Source organism: Mauremys mutica, chromosome 6 (genome assembly GCF_020497125.1).
Source record: "Mauremys mutica isolate MM-2020 ecotype Southern chromosome 6, ASM2049712v1, whole genome shotgun sequence".
NCBI classification, from domain to species: Eukaryota; Metazoa; Chordata; order Testudines; family Geoemydidae; genus Mauremys; species Mauremys mutica.
The window spans coordinates 68,664,177-68,679,829 of NC_059077.1; the positions used below are offsets into that span (position 1 = coordinate 68,664,177).

A 15,653-nucleotide genomic window follows, 5' to 3' on the forward strand; every position below is an offset into this window, starting at 1 on the left:
GGGACCACATTCTCTGATCTAGCTGAGCTGTGTCTAATACAAGACCAGATAAGAATGGAAAGAATGTGGCTTTATCACTTCAAATCTGGGACTGTGTGGGTTTCAGTTTTGGAGCTGCTCTAAGTTTTGTGCCAAGGTGCCTATGGATCCCAATGGCTGTGCTAACAGCTGGCAATTGCTGCAGGACAGCGGTACTCTCAGGCCCCCATCCCACTCAGGAGACTGGTTGAGTTGGCTTGTCAGTAGCCTGAAGGAGCTGAAGCAGGGCCAAGAGCCTGGATCCAGATGGGCAGAGAGTCTGGCTGCCTGCATGAGCAAACTTGCACAGTTATTGAAACTGTCTGTGGAGTATTTCCTGTGCATGGAGAGCAACATGTCCATGTCCAGGAAAAAGGCTAAATGAATTCTTTTGTCTCTCTCGTTCCATTTTGATAACCACAAAATATTTCATTTCAACTTTATCAATTCCATTTTTTCCTTTATAGTATATTCATTTAAATGGTTATAAATATTATTTTTATATTTGACATTACTGCAATGTTTTGACCTTCTCAAAACTAAACATTTTGTTTTTTAAATCTGCGATTCCTGTTGTGCCTATAATTTCAGCTTCTCCAACTTGGAGCAAAAACAAATTTGGAAATGGACATTCTGTTTTATGACCAACTCTAAGAAGTCTTTCCGTTGACTTATTTTTATTACAGTAGCATCTAGAGGTCAGGCCCCTTTATGCTCAGCACTGGGCAAACAATCCGTAGGTTTTGAAGCACCCTTCTAGTTCATGGAAATCATGAAAGATTTTTAGCAAGTGGAGGTTGTCCCACACACTCTCAAGCCTCAGCTCTTACTCATGTGATCCATACATTAACTATTCGCTATTCCTCCATCCTAAGTACTGCTTTAACCCACATTACCATGGTAATGGAACACTTCACAATCTTTTAATGCATTAGGACCACTGTGAGGTAGGGAAGTACTTTTAGCTTCTCTGTGCCTCAGTTTCCCATCTGTAAAATGAGGCTAAGTGAATTGCCCAGGGTCACACAGGAATCTGAGGCAGAGCAGGGAAGCAAACCTTGATCTCCTAAGTATCAAGTTAGTGCCCTAACCACTGGACCATTTTTCTCTGCAAGAAACCCCCTTTTTATTGCATTTCTACAGTGTGAGCAAAACATATTGGGATGAGGTATAAGTTCCACCAGCACAAGCTCCATTTTGTACCAGTGCAGTGTGTCTGTATCAGGAGTTCTGCATTTGTGCAACTAGTCATGTAGTTACATCAGTGCAAATTACCCCCATTTAGACAAAATTTAGAGAATAATCCCCAAGAAATAGCTGCCATCTGATAGAGAAATGGTGAGAAGTACGTGGGGTAAAAACCTCAAACATGCTTGGCTTATTTAACTGTCTAAGACCAATGCATTCCTCTTGCTAACTTGTCACTTTTTGTTAATTATGGTTGGCAGACACTTGTTCTGAATAGAAATGAAGCCCATTGTAACCTATTATACAAAGAAGAAAAACATTGCGGTGATCTGAAAATCAATGCCTGATAGTGGCATGAAGTGAAAGCAATTATTTACAGGGGGAAAATTCCACTAAATGCCCCTCCCTGCTCTGAAATGTGCAGTAAGTGATTGATTCATAAGCATTTGAAACCTTGAAATCCCAGAATAATCTGATCCTTGAGAAAGTTTATAGGCACTTTGGCAATCACATATATTGCTGCTTATAATTTATAATATTCAGATACAACTGGAAGCAAGAGCCCCCCCTTGTTGACTGTATAGGACATCTGCTGTGTCAGCAAAAGGATAGTTTATTAATCCTAAAAGGGATTCATGTAGATTGTTGATTCACACTGTGATGGGGCATCAGCCCCACACCAGCCCTTAAAGGGTTAATGGAACCCTAGGGAGATTGTACAACAGGCAACCAATTAGAGAGGACCCTAGGGAGGCTGCGGGCGGGAGACAGTCAATTGGAGAGGGCTATGAGGAGCAGCCAATCAGGGCCAGGCAGGCCCATATAAGAAGAGCCACAGGGGAGAGCATCTCAGTCATTCCTTAGAGCTTGAGGTGAACTAGCTATCCTGAAGGTAGATGGGTAGCTAGCACTGCTGGGCAGGCTCAGGGGAGTGAGAGTGAGCTCCCAGCTGATGATTGGCATGCTGAGGCCCTGAGACAAGGGCAGAAAAGGTTCTGGGGCTGCAGGGAAGTGGCCCAGGAAGTAGACTGAGGGGTTGGAGGGGCTGCAGTACATGGCTGCCATCTACAGGGTCCATGGGCTGGGACCCCCTGTCAATCACCACTGAGGAAGTGGCTAGATAGTGGACTGCTGTTCTTCTCCCACAAAAGGGGGGAGAACTGAGTGTGACACAGCTGGAGGGTTGTGTCCTGAAGAGGATGCTGTTTTCTTTGGGACAACACACTTCCTGGAGTAGATGTGATGGTGGTGAGATGTCACCAGAGGGTGCACTGGTGAACTAAGCTAATTCCCAGGACTGCCAGCAGGAGGTGCCACAGCGGTGAGTCAAACCCTGTCTCTCACACCATGAAATTAATTATTTTAATATACATATAATAGCATAGGAAAGTAGGCTAAGTTAACACAAGATGTGTTGACATGCTGTAGTAATGAAAATCTATTTCAGAGGATGCCCATATGCATCAGCATTTCAAAAAGCATTTCCTTGATGTATTCTCACTTTCTTCAAATCCTCTGTTATCATGGATAACTATTTATTAGGCAATTTCCATTTCAAAGGGTCTGTGTTCATTTTACAGCTGCTCCTCCCCCCCCCCATCTTCCAAACAACTAACTTAAAAGCTATCTTAATGCTAAAAGATAAGATGATCTAGCACCACCTTTATTAAAGCACTAGCAAATGAAAGAACCAAGAAGGACCAAGTTGTATTTAGTAGACTTGTTAATGATCACAGATTCATCTCTTTTTTAAAAGTATTTTCTTTTCATTTCTATTCAAAACTCTGGAAGCAATTGCATGTCTTGTTGCAATGTATTACATCATAACCACAAAATTACATAAGTGCCTACCTTCCAGTTTTGGCTGTACTGTGATCCACAAAACTGGGTTCAGTGGGAGTAGGCACCTAAATTCATTTGGCACCTGCATTTCCATCTCTGGGCACGTACGCAGCTCTCTTCCCTCTGGGTGTCCTGATGCCTATTTCCTACCTATGCCCCAAAACAATTCAGAATGGGGGAAGATAGGAATTAGTCTAAATTGCATTTGGACCTGCTCTGAAGAAGAGCTGCAGGGGAAAGCAGCCCAGTCACTCCCCAGAGCTTGAGGAGAACTAGCTACCCAGAAGGCAGCTAGCACTACTGGGCAGGCTCAGGGGAGTGAGAGTGAGCACATCTAGTGGAGCAGACCTCATTTAAAAACTGGCACCACCCACCCACCTTAGAACACTCACCTGAGCTATGGGATATTCTGATGGGTGGAGGGGGACCTCCCTCAAACTCTCCATTGGAAGCTGTTGCACTCCAGATAAATAATGAGTGTGATTGGAGCAGAGGGTCTGCTCCCAGCGTCTACCACCGCCCAGTTGGGTACCCGAACCACTGGACTAGAGTCTCTCTCCCCATATCCTCCTCTGGCTAATGACTATTCCACTGTGGATGAATTCTTCAGCAGAAGATTATCAGAATATCCCATAGCTCAGTGATTACAGCACTCTCCTGAGATAAGATTTGAACAGGGCTCTCCCTTCTGTGCCTCTGGTAGACAGGGGGGACTGAACCAGAGTCTCCTACATCCTAACCAAAGTTATAGGAGGGGCTCCACCTTCTCCTCCTCTGGCCATTTTTGTGTGGCGCATGATGGGCACCTAACTCATTCCCATAAGAGCCTAAACCTGACTCTAGGCAGCTGGTTCCCATTCATGGACCATTCAGGAGGCATAGGCACTTCCCTACAGCCCCCAGGTAGGCCCTTATCTCCATGGGAGGGGCAGGGCTTAGCACACATCCCTCTCATCAGCATCTCCCATTGATTAGTTTAGGTGTCTCCCATCCTAGAGTGTTGGGTTTTGTGGATCACATTCTAAGACACCTATTTCTCCCCATTCATTGTATAGGGAGCCTAGGCACATAACTCAGGCTTTGTGGATCGGAGGATTGTTCCTATGATTTTCTAGGTGCCTAAAAGTTTAGGTGCTGAGACACTCTCAGTATTGCAGTGCCTAAGTCCCTTCCTAGATCTAGGCCTAGGTCACTAGTTCCCAGCCTTCCTGGACACTTCTGCCAGGCTGACTGCAGTTCTGATTTCACTTACAGATTCTACAGCAGGTCACTCTTGTCAGTGGAACTACTCCTGCCTTAAATGGTGCACCATAGATCAGAACCTGACCCCAAAAACCTCTGCTGTACCATGCAATCACTTTCTCAGTCTGTAGCCTGTGACCTTCTGACTCTGCTAGAAGGAAAAGGGCTTGCTCTTTCTCATTAAACCTGCCATAGTGCTCTGAGCACTAGGAGGGAGATTGGATTTGTTCAGTGCTAGGCACAAGCTGGGATGGGGTGTGTGCCGGAAGCCATTTCTGTATGTGTCCCTGGATTCTGGTGCTTGGGAAAGCATATATTACACCTTTCCAAAAAAGATGCAGTAAGTGCTGCTGCTGAGTACACTTCCCTTAAAGTCTGCCTCTGCCCTCAAGGTATAGCATCTCCCTCACCCTACAGCACACTACTGTATACTTACGATTTAGCCATATTGTTGTGCAAAGACATGCACAAGAGCAGCCTCTTAGTGCTTGATGGGATTAAAAATCACTGCTGTTCTTATTTAAGGAGAAACTCAGATATAATCCCCCTCCCATAAAGCTGCTTTTGCTTTAGTCAATATGCCTTCTGTTAATAATACCGTAGCTTTTGCCTCTTCTAACTATATTTATACTACTGAGTGTCATTTACTTGCCCTGTCTGACCTATTATAGCTTTCACCATGGAGTGAGATATTTGGCAAACAAGAACTTGTCTTCACTGCTAAACACTGCACTTTTACCTTGGGGTAACCAATATGCATCAGCTATCCTGAGGTAAAATCAGGCACTTCAAGTTTATTGTGCATAAACAGCCTTAAAACTCGTTCAGGGGCTGACCTTAGCAAGTTTGTCTCAAGGTAAAACTAAAGCTCATGAGTGAGTGTTAGTTACCCCGAGGTTAAAGCATGCACCTTTTTTAGCAGTGAAGCAAAGGCCATAGTCCACCTTCAATTTTTGGCACGTTTTGCTCTTAGAATGACAGTGACTTATTGTAAGGGACAGGGTAACAGCATACTGCCAAGTTGGATGTGCTGATGTGACTCCACTGCTAGGGATCTCAGGTACTATATAATCTGTCTCAGGAACAGTTATGCAACAGAAAAAAACTAGACCAACAGAGAGCAGTTCTCTCAGCTATTCAGCTCATTTCATCCAGCAATTTAGGGAGAGTATATATTTTGAAAACTCATAAATGCAATTTTTTATTTTATTAGGGCATATAAATGTAATGGTATTTTACACAGAAGAATCAATCTGATTCATCATGATGTTTCCTTACAAATAAATTGTACAGAAGGCAGTGAGTGCTGTATATAGTGGGATTAGAAGAAAATATTGCTCCTCTGTAAATGCTTTTAAAATGAACCCATTTTGTCAAATGAGTTAGGTTATACTGAATCAAAAAGGGGTTGCTGTTGCTTCATCAATATGCTGATTCCAAAAGGAATGAAAGGATTAATATATATTATATATAGCTGAAGAAAAACAGAACAAAACTGAAGTCAACATTCTCAGGAATGATCTACAAAGGAAGAGAGAGAAACAGGGAGAGACAAACTTGTTTTTTTTTTTTTCAGATGGAAACCAGAATTCAAGGGTTCTGTTCTAGGCTTTGTCCCTCACTCACTGTTGGTAGGTCACTTAGGCCAGTGGCTCTCAACCTTTCCAGACTTCTGTACCCCTTTCAAGAGTCTAATTTGTCTTGTGTACCCTAAGTTTCATCTCGCTTAAAAACTACTTGCTTACAAAATCAGACATCAATACAAAAGTGTCACAGCACACTGTTACTGAAAAATGGCTTCTTTTCTCATTTATTATCCTCTAATTATACAATAAATCAATTGGAATATGAATATTGTACTTACATTTCAGTGTATAATATATAGAAAAGTATAAACAAGTCATTGTCTATATGAAATTTTAGTTTGTACTGATTTAGCTAATGCTTTTTATGTAGCTTGTTGTATAATTAGGCAAATATCTAGATGAGTTGATGTACCCCCTGGAAGGTCTCTGCATACCCACAAGGGTATGCGTATCCCTGGTGGAGAACCACTGACTTAGGCCAAAATATTCTAAATGGCAAATGATTTTTGTGGTCTCCGTTTTGCGTATCCAACTGTAAAGTCTATGGGGCAGTTCCTCAACCCACTTGAGTCTGTGTTTAGAGCAATTAATAGTTACCACACAAAGCAGGGAGTAACTAGGATTAGTTAATTGATTTATATGTTGTAAATAAAGTAATGCAGGCAATGCACTACTGTAAAGCACGTGCAGGCATGCGTGTGCACACACAAACTTCCCTGTTGCACTGTAAACAACTCCAGAATTTTTTTCAACTTTTCCCCTAGACCCTTTCAAATGCTAAATCATGGCTTCTAAACCTCAGCCACAAAAGGTTGGAGTGGGCCATATCAGAGCCCTTCCATGCCATTTTTTTATGCAGATTGATCTTGCTTCTGAAATCTATTAAACCAAATGTGCTTTAATTACAGTGACTTTAATTGGACCATAATAAAAATGACAAGAGAAATAAAGTAACTCCTCAAATGAATCAAGTGAGCAAAGAGAGTGGGTTCTTTACAAGCTACAACAGACCATACCATTTAATGTTTCATTTAGGTTAGTGTGTAGATTAGTCTCCATCCACCTTTCCAGCTGTAGCTATACCATAGCGGCTTGCATCAGAGGTTGTGACCCTCTTGGCTAGGCACTGTGGACCCACAACAAAAAGACAGTCCTTGCCCCAAAGAGCTTACAGTAATGAGACAACAGTAGGATGCAACAAACAGAGGGGGAGCATAGGCAACAGAGAGCAGATACTCATCATTAAAATAAGCAGTGGTCGTAGCATGCCAGCTGCTTAGCCATTGTTGAGTGTTTTGTAAGCATCATGGCAGACGTAGTCTGAAGGAGGATAATTACTATTGTCATGGTTTGAGCAGCTGGAAAGGAACAGACTCCAATTGTGAGTTACTGAAATGGATGCAGACATAGAAAAGCCTAGGAATACCGTGTTCTATCAAAAAAGCATTTACACTTTTGAACAAGAATTCTGATTTCCAAAGCAGCAGCCAGGCTTGGAATTCACAAGCATAGCTCTGCTTTCAGAACTCCAGAAAAAGCAGTTGGGTTTGAAAACCTTCTACGAGCCAGCAGCTCTCTGAAGACACAATTCCTAAAGCTACCACATTTGTGAACTTTACTCCTTAAACACATTTGTGGATGTCACTGAATAGAATCAATGACCTCAACCAAGTGGGCCTATGTCCAGTAAGTTCCAATATCTGACTCTCATCTGGGACTCTCCCATCATGCAAGTGGACTGATCTAACTCCTACCATTTTTAATAGGAGTTGGACTGAGCCCCAAGAGAAAACTGACTCCAACCCTTCATATGTGAAAAGGATATTTGAAGAGCGATAGCTATAACAAGGTGACAATGAATGTGTAAATAAGTTCCCTGCTGAAGTTTGTAATGGGCTTTTGATTTGGGTATAATGCAACTGGCAATATAAGATCACACTTTCTAATCTCATGTCAGATATTTATCTTCAATAAAGTTGTCATCTTCATCACATCTGTCCCAACAATATTAAAAGGATATTTAAGGGCCTGTTACTGATCTGTCAAAATGCACTGTATTGTGTTCTTATTTGACATAATCAGTCCCCTACATACTGTGAACCTCCTGCCAGATAAATTTCCTGGATGAAACTTCAACCATGCACATTAGAGGAATTGGCAATACTGCCATTCTATTATCATAATGGAATGCATACTGATTTAAAGTCTTAAAATGGCTTTGCCTTTAATGATGGGTAAACATCACTTTACAAATATTAAGTTAAATGAGGGGGAAAAAATTAGTAAATTAGAAATAAAAGTATACCACCCTTTTTTTAGTCATATGATTCACAAAGATCTCATTGATGTTTGAATCATTCTTTTCTCCTACAGGAAACTTCAACCAACTGAAACAAGAAGTGTTTTATTTGTTAAGAAAGATCTTCATCACTAAAATACTAAGGGACTAATGTATATCTCCTTGAGAGAACTCTGTGCTCTTCCTTTTTCTTTAACAATGTTATAGAAAAATTACCAGCTACAGACATTTGTTTTTGTGCTACTTGAAACAGCCAGATTAGCAGTGGAAACTTTGTAAATTGAGGTGCACTCAGTTACACAACATCAAGACATGGCAGTGGATCCACAGCCTAGGAAATTAACTACATTTTGTGAAATTGTACTTAATTTAAATGGGATTATACTAGAAATTGAATCTGATAACCATCAAGGACCATTTAAACAAAAATCTTTCTGCTTTGGCAACACAAGCTAGTATTTGGGAGCTTTGGCTGCTTTGTATAGGTTTCCTTGCTATTACAGCTGTTGAATTAGGTCCCAAGGGATCATTTTATCCCTAGTTTTCCAGCTGCTAGCAAGTGTACTGTTTGTATGGTCTGGTGTTAAGCCATCAGTCCTGTATTCATATGTATTTTCTCTTACCATGAGTCATAAGAGACTTTCATGCTTTCTTGTAACAAGAATTTATTAGTTTCTTCAGAGAGTTTGTACTGTTACAATTAATACAGGTTTCCTCTAATAGAATGACCTCCCACTCCCACCTTTTCATTCAAATTCTTTACTGCGATGTTTCTCAGGTGGTAGACCATGACCTCTAGGGAGGTCATAAAAGCCTATTGAAGGTAAGGATGCTTCAAGCAGGGATTAATTTGTACTGAAAGAAGAACTGGGTATCAAGCAATTTTTTTACTTTCATAACAGGGGGAAAGTCCAGAGGTGCTGGGTTTATCAACTGCCAAGTCTAGAGGTGCCAGAGCTCAGCCCTGGCAAGCCCTGGCACAAATTAAGCACCAGCTGCACGACGTTTAATGTTGTTACAATTCTAAATTGAAGAAAATAAAATTACCAGCATAACTTCAGGGTAGCTAAAACCTTCAACATTTGTGAGGTCAAAGGTAGTGGTAGTTTTATATAGGCTTATCATTGATATGTTTTTACTCTTACTTTTATAGTAAATAGAAGAGGAGCACTAAAATTTTGGAGTTCAAATGCGGGATTGCCAACTTGGCAAGGTTCAGAAACACTGGCTCATTTATTCCATTAGGTGGTTGGCCCTAGCCAGTCAAGAAAGAAATAAAAATAGCAGTGTTCTAAATTAACACCTTTTCTGGATCTCCTAGTGTGTGCCAACTTACTGTGTCTGTCAAGTAGTTCATCATAAGCTCCTCTGGGCAGTGACTGTTTTTACCTGTGTGACATGGTGCTGAGTAGAATCATCTCTTAAATAATGACAATAATTCCTAACCACACAGCCAAAAGGGGGAGTTGCCACATGCTTGAGTTTGCGGGACACATGGGATACAATTATTTTTTGCTCAACTAAAGAGGGGGAATGGAAAAGGAAAAAATGTTGTTTGAATAAAAAATATATTCATTTAGGTCAGAAAATATTGTAACCTGAATGAATATAGTATGTTACGATAGACAAGCATGCTATTCACTGCAAGGGTCTATTGCAAACAAGCTGAATAATTCACTCCTTGTGATTCTCAGAGTAGTGGAATTAAAATCACAGAACAGCTCTCATGCAAGTACAGAATGAGACAGACATGTTGAGCTAACCAAGAAATAAATCGGTTTCCATAGTAACAATAACTTCTTGTTAACTCTCAGATCTGGCAACTTACAGAAGCCACATGAAACACCATCCTCACTATTATTCATTATTGTAATGCTGTGGTACTCAGACACCCCAGTCAGGATTGAAGCCTCTTTGTGCTGGGTGCTGTACAAACACACATATGAAGACAGACAGGGTCCCTGCCATGCCAAAGAGCTTTCAATCTAACCAGCTGCAATGTGTGTGACAAGCAGGAGGGAAGAGGAGAACAATGACAAAGGTAACCCTCATCACACCTTGCAGTTACAATGTGCTATTGGTATCATGGATAAAAATGTGCACCACTTGTGGCATCTGAATCATCCTTTATTATCCTCCTGCTCATACCATCCCCACCTCACAATCAATCAATCAACCTCCCAACACCACAAAACATTTGTAATTAAGCTTACAACCAACTTAAATCTCAGCCAATGTCCACAATAATTTCTGTCAGCTTTGGCCAAACTGTGACCCAAATCAGGCTGAGTTTCAAGCAAATGTAGGCTGATTTATGGTTTCAGGTCACAATCAAGAGAAAATCAATGTGTTTCACCAATATGCACTTATACAATACGTATTTTTAGGTAATTATAACTGATAGGGTGGTTATATAACTTACTCTTTGTAAATATTTTTAAATTGCCTGTTTACTTGACAGATCTAATGGATCACTTGAATCTCCTGAGTAAAGAATTTATATTTTAGGACCTTCTACACACTTAGCACAAACAATGTCCCAAAGCTAAAATGTCCAAAACAAATGAGGACATTAAACTCCTGATCAGAGGATGTTATGACTATGACAACTCTCAAAAGCCAGGACATTCCATATTAAAGCCTTGATCCTTAATTTCTCATTTACTTGTTTATTTCACAATGGTGTGTTAAGGACAGCATGTCAGCATAACTTGGAAATACCTGGCACTGGTTGGCAGTGTCACAGCCATAACATCAAGTAAACAATTTGTAGTAGTTAGCTGTTTTCATATGCATGCATATTCTGCTTATCTAACTTTAAAATTAATATTTTCTTGGCAGTTAAAAGTTCCCATCTTCCACCACGGGCTCAGATTGTTCCTTCCTGCCTTGCGGGCAGCCTGTTAATTTATTCCCCCAGTTGTGTGACAGTAGTTGGCTGTCTTTCCCCATCATTGTGAACCAGCTTCTCTTCTAGACACTGTCTTTGATTAAACATTTGCACATTTCACCTTTTGATAGTGCTGCCATGGATGAAGGTCAGTATACAGTGGTTGCCATTAAAATGTAATTTGCCCACAGTGACCAACATATTAAATATTAAGTATGGTAACTGAGGTTAAACATTGATTGTTTTAAATGGTAATTTAGCTGTTGAAATTATATGCCAGTCAGTTTCTATTTGTGGTTATAGCTCTTTAGGAATAATATTAGTAAATACCCAGGCTGATTGTGGATTAATATGGACAAACAGGAGTTTTGTGCACAAAGAGACATGCTGCCATTCCCTGCAGTGCTTTTATCAATTAACATGTTCCAGACAAAAATCTTCTGTTAAGACTTCTACTTAACAATCAGTTCAATACAACTGTACCTTCTGCCTTATTTTTCATGGCTCTTTTCTTCACATTCATGCAAAATTTGGGTGATGGAGTGGTTCTTTCCTGTGCAGATTGTATTATTTTAATTCTCCATAAAACTGACACTCTTGATGTTGTGTCCTCTTCATGTGAGAAGTCTAGTGATGAGATTCTGGTTAGTGCAGCATGGTTTACATAGCAGTGCTAGGCTGAATTACCTAGCCTACATAGGTCTTTCTTCATTAGTCCAGGGTGCGTGTCATGGGTACACATATAAAAGTGTGTTACTATACATTCCTGTAGCTTGCTGGGTTATGATTTAGGAGCCCATAAAATGGAAAAGCAAAGTAACCTCCTGGTTCCTCCCCCCCACCCAAAAAAAACCAACCACTTTTGAGAACTGATTACTACACACATCCTGGCAACCTTAATTTTCCAATAGTCTATTAAATTTATTACTATTTAGCACTGTTATATTTATTACTGTGGACCATCTTTCTTTCATTTCACATAAGTAAAGTTTATGATAAAGCTGAGAACTAGAGCAGATCAAAAAATGTCAAGGAATAATTTTCTATTGGAAAATACAACGATCAAAACAAACATAACACAGGAATGTGACTTTCGATGAAATTTGATGGGGAGGAGGGGGGAGTCTAAATGAAATGTTTAGATGTTTCAATATTGAAACATTTTGTTTTGATAAAGTAAATGTTTTTGTTTAGACTTTAAGGTTACAAGTGTTTACTTATATTAAACTATTTTTGTATTATTCTATAATATATAAATTATAACATTGACATTATTGAAGAAGAATGTTTTGATAGTTCCAATTTTAATTTGGGGGGGGGGGGGGAGGTTTCCATCCTGCAGGAAATTCTGGCATTTCAAAATCTACTTTTGATCCAAGTTCTTGTTTCTGACCAATGCTACTGAAACACAGGCGGTCACTAAATGCAACGTACATAATAAATTACAATATTATGGGCCATATCCTCAGACGGTGTAAATCAGTGGAGCTTTTCCAATTTATGCCATCTGAGAATACAGCCCAATTTAGAAATGAAGGAATTTATTTCCTGTATCTTATACTTAAAATGCCCCATAGGTGCTGTCTATAATGCATCAGTTAAAAAAAATTCCTGATTTAAACACAAAAAGCCAATAAAATTGAAGACAGTGTTGACTCACCCTTTGTCATCTCTGCCTTCTACTTTTCTCTGATTTTTTTGCTTCCATGCATAATTTAGTTTTTGTTCCACTTCTCTACTTGTCCCCTTACCTTAGGTATCTACAGTATGCAGTACTTTGATTGTCATCACTAGACCACAAGGCAAAATGACATTGTGTTGTGTAAATATTTTACCACTATTTACATTTTCTGTTTTTACTTATTTTTCTCAAATTCCTGGGTTTTACAAAAGCTATTAGTCAGTTTTTACTGACTTTCACCTCAATTTTGGACCACACAGGTACATGAACATACTGATTATGTTAAGAATATTTAATTGATTACATTAGCTGGATGTGATTATAATAATAATAAATTATTCCAAGTGTGAGCATTAGGCTGACTGTTACAGTAAGACAACATAGTGGAAGATGTGCGCACGTGTGCATATGTGTACATACTGTTAATGTACAGTTCATGAAACAAACAACATTCAACTGTTATGTCCAATAATCTTACTTTTCTTTTTGTTGCTTTTTTTCTGTCCTCCCATCCCTACACTAATACTACCCCTGATATTTACACAAACAATTAAGTTCATGTTTTCACATAATGGCTTTTTTTTTTTACCCATTTTAACTTAAACTGATCAATTCCTGGGAAATTTTAAATAAAATAAAAACTGAAAATGAAGGGCCTTTCCAATATCTTATTAGAGTAGTGGGAAAGAAAAAATTCTCATTTTGATAGTGACATATTAAGATTATGCAGGTAATTAACATGCGAATTTTCTTTCTTTCAGGTATTCATGACTCAATATTTAGTGGAATCAGCCTTTACAATACTCTAGTAAGGGATCAGGGAGAAGCCTATTTAAGCTGCAAAGCTGTTACAATTAAGACTCTTTTCTATATGGAATTTCCTTCATAAGATGTAAAGATGTATTAGCATTTTAATAGTTACCTGGATCATGGTATAATGTGTGCAAATTAAAATATTCAATTGATTGAAATGATGATTTGGTAAAATAAAATATGTAGAGAGAGAGAAATTCCATCCCAAAAAGTAACAGCGCATCTTATTAGTCACAAAGAGGAAATACTATTTATTCTAAAGCTAGTTAAGGCACAATTAAGTGTTACAGGAAATTAACCCGGGGGGTGGGGGAGGCAGGGATATGGATGGGGGAGGGAGGAAGGAAAGGATCAGGGAAGATTTAAATTCTGATGTTCAAGTATTAAAGCAGAAAATATGTACACTATTTATATAGTTCTTGAGTTTTTAATCTGCTGTTGGTTTTTTGGTAAATTTTAAGCATGCAGAAAGGGATGGTGGCATGCTAGATTAATATATTATATAGATGGTTACTACTTTGCTTATGAATCTTGGGTTGAACACAGTGAAAAGTTAAAAATTAAGTTTAACTTATAACAAGGAATCATGATATATCTTCTCATTAGTACAGATTCTCTGCAGCAATACATTTGTAGCACAGCAAAATAGTGTGAAGATCATCAGTACATGGTCAGAGTTTGATTTTTGATTTGTAATGAATAAATGGACTCCCAATTTGCTACCTATTGTGATGAACTCAGGACAGATAGCTGCAAGGGCAGAGCAGAAAACAGTCCCAGAAGGGTAAAAGGCCCTCCTCCCTATCAACTGAGGAGGGGTGACTACAGGTCAATCAGGTTCAGCTGAGAAGGGGTTACCAGAGATCAATTAGGATCAGCTGATTCCAACCAAGGGTGCCTGAGACCTTTTTAAACCCTCCCCTGTTGGGGGTGAGAGGGGGAAGTTAAGCTGCTAGTAGGTAAGGTGACAGTCCCTCCCATAAGGGAGGAAAAACAAGCCCAAAAGACTGGCTGAGAGAAGGAGTGGACTGCCCCTGTGCAGCCAAGAGGGACTGTTTTACCCCAAGCCCATCTTGCCAAGACTAAAAACAGCTGAGGCTGGTGAGACCAAGAAGGTGCCTTACCACACTATTTAGCAACTTTAAAATCACCTATCATCATAACAATTCCTTGGTAAACTAAATCTGCAAAGTGATGTTGGCTAGGATATACATGTATAATTTTCTTTCCCCCTTCTCTGGTTTATAGGGGCAACAGTCATTTGTGGTGAAAACAAACAGTCATTGGGCCAGGGAAACAGTGAAAATGACTGTATAGCCTGGTGGGTAGGGCACTCACCTAAAATAAGGGATACTCAAGTCCCTGCTCCAGTTACTATTATGTATACAAAGGGGAACAGATTCAACAAGAGAGACTGAGACCCACAGCAGAAGATCCCATAGCTCAGGGAGCTCTCTTGCAATGTTCGGGACTGAAGTTCAAGTACTCCTCTAGATCAGGGAGAAGAGAGGAGAATTGAACCTTGGTCACCCCCATCCCAGGCGTGTGCCCTAACCCACTGGGTTTAAAGTTATAAGGAGAGCAGTGGCCCCAGTACAGCCAATGCTGGGTGACTAATTGGGTTTTTTTTTTGTTTAGTGGCTGAATTGGGAAAAAAGTGGTTATTTTTAACCAAAATACCCTCTTCTCCCCCGCCCCCCCCGGAGAAATGACAAGCCAAAAAAAATTCATTTGGGCCAAACTGAATTGCCATTTGAAATAGCTCACTTAGATTTTTTTCAAAATGAACCATTTCAACATTTCCAAAATGTTTTTTCTTTTGCTTAAACTATTGGCCAAATTCTATCCAAATGTAATATTTGCTGGAAAAAAATTGCCCAGCTTTAGTCACCAGTCTGAAACTGAAACAGAACAAAAATGTGTTTTTTTGGTTGAATGAAAAACATTGAGTCAAACAAAACACTTCAATTTGCCAATAAACTAAAATATCCATTATTCACCCAGTTCTAAACATAACAGCATCTTGACCCATGGATGGGCTTGAAGATTGATGGCTTCCAGTTTGTTTCCATTGCCCAAAGGGTCCTATATAGG

General features: G+C 39.7%; 1 protein-coding gene and 1 long non-coding RNA gene across 2 annotated transcripts in view; both read left to right on the forward strand.

The window, feature by feature from the left end:
• Positions 1-2,075: 2,075 nt before the first annotated feature.
• LOC123373049 lies at positions 2,076-9,889 on the forward strand. Its single transcript, XR_006580537.1, has 3 exons — positions 2,076-2,527; positions 7,643-7,725; positions 8,250-9,889. It is a non-coding gene; the product is annotated as an uncharacterized LOC123373049 (long non-coding RNA).
• Positions 9,890-14,519: 4,630 nt separating this feature from the next.
• KCNN2 (potassium calcium-activated channel subfamily N member 2) overlaps positions 14,520-15,653 on the forward strand; it is a 176,863-nt gene continuing 175,729 nt past the window's right edge. Inside the window, exon 1 of the mRNA XM_045020092.1 lies at positions 14,520-14,674. The gene's annotated coding sequence lies outside the window, so the exon portion shown is untranslated. The remainder of the gene's footprint in view (positions 14,675-15,653) is intronic.